Genomic DNA, 834 nt, shown 5'->3' with positions numbered 1-834 from the left:
TAATGACCAGACATTCCACAACTTTCACAAACAGTACGTAGCAGGTTGGGCACTCATAGCAGCTACACTAACAGGTTGGGCAGATTGAGCATTGGCTGCTTGCATATTATCAAACTTATAGTGTAAAGCAGTCAATTGGGCAGTTAATTGTTCAATAGAATTTAAATCATGCTTACCACCCCTATTAGATAAACCTCTAGGATTCCCATACTGGGCATTATGAATGGCTATCTCCTCAATCACCTCCATAGCTTTAGGCACCTCAAGTTGCATGAATCTCCCACTGGCAGCTGAATCCAACAAACATCTAGACTCATTACCCAGACCATTATAAAACTGCTGAATCAAGAACCAATCATCCAAACCATGGTGCGGGCACTCTCTCTGCAAGTCCTTGAATCTCTCTCAGACCTCAAACAAACTCTCATCTGCTTGTTGTGAGATACCTAATATCTGACCCCTCAGACGAGCCATTTACTGAGGTGGAAAATATTTAACATAAAAAGCAAGAGCCAATGACTCCCAATTAGTGATTTTCAAAGCCGCCCGATTCAACCCATTAATCCACAATTTAGCTTTCCCACTCAAAGAGAACGTGAAAAGTATCTCCATAGTCTGCTCCGGAGTCAATCCTTTTTGCTTGATGGTGGAACAATATTGGATGAAGGACTATATGTGAAGATTCGGATCTTCACCTGGTTCCCCACCGTACTGGCGTCTCTCAATCATGTTAATCAATGCAGGCTCAATCTTGAAGGTCTCAACTGCAATAGAAGGCATGATTGCCTTTGGTAGCACGGACAGACTTGGCTTAGAATAGTCTGTAAGCCGTGG

At 42.8% G+C, this 834-nt stretch overlaps 1 non-coding gene across 1 annotated transcript; it reads left to right on the top strand.

Annotated features, from left to right (window-relative positions):
* Positions 1–361: 361 nt before the first annotated feature.
* LOC130460200 (small nucleolar RNA R71) lies at positions 362–468 on the top strand. The gene has a single exon (XR_008920141.1). It is a non-coding gene; the product is annotated as a small nucleolar RNA R71 (small nucleolar RNA).
* Positions 469–834: the final 366 nt, after the last annotated feature.

The sequence above is a fragment of the Spinacia oleracea genome, chromosome 4 (assembly GCF_020520425.1).
Source record: "Spinacia oleracea cultivar Varoflay chromosome 4, BTI_SOV_V1, whole genome shotgun sequence".
In the NCBI taxonomy this organism is placed as follows: domain Eukaryota; kingdom Viridiplantae; phylum Streptophyta; class Magnoliopsida; order Caryophyllales; family Amaranthaceae; genus Spinacia; species Spinacia oleracea.
This window is presented reverse-complemented; position numbering and strand designations above follow the sequence as displayed.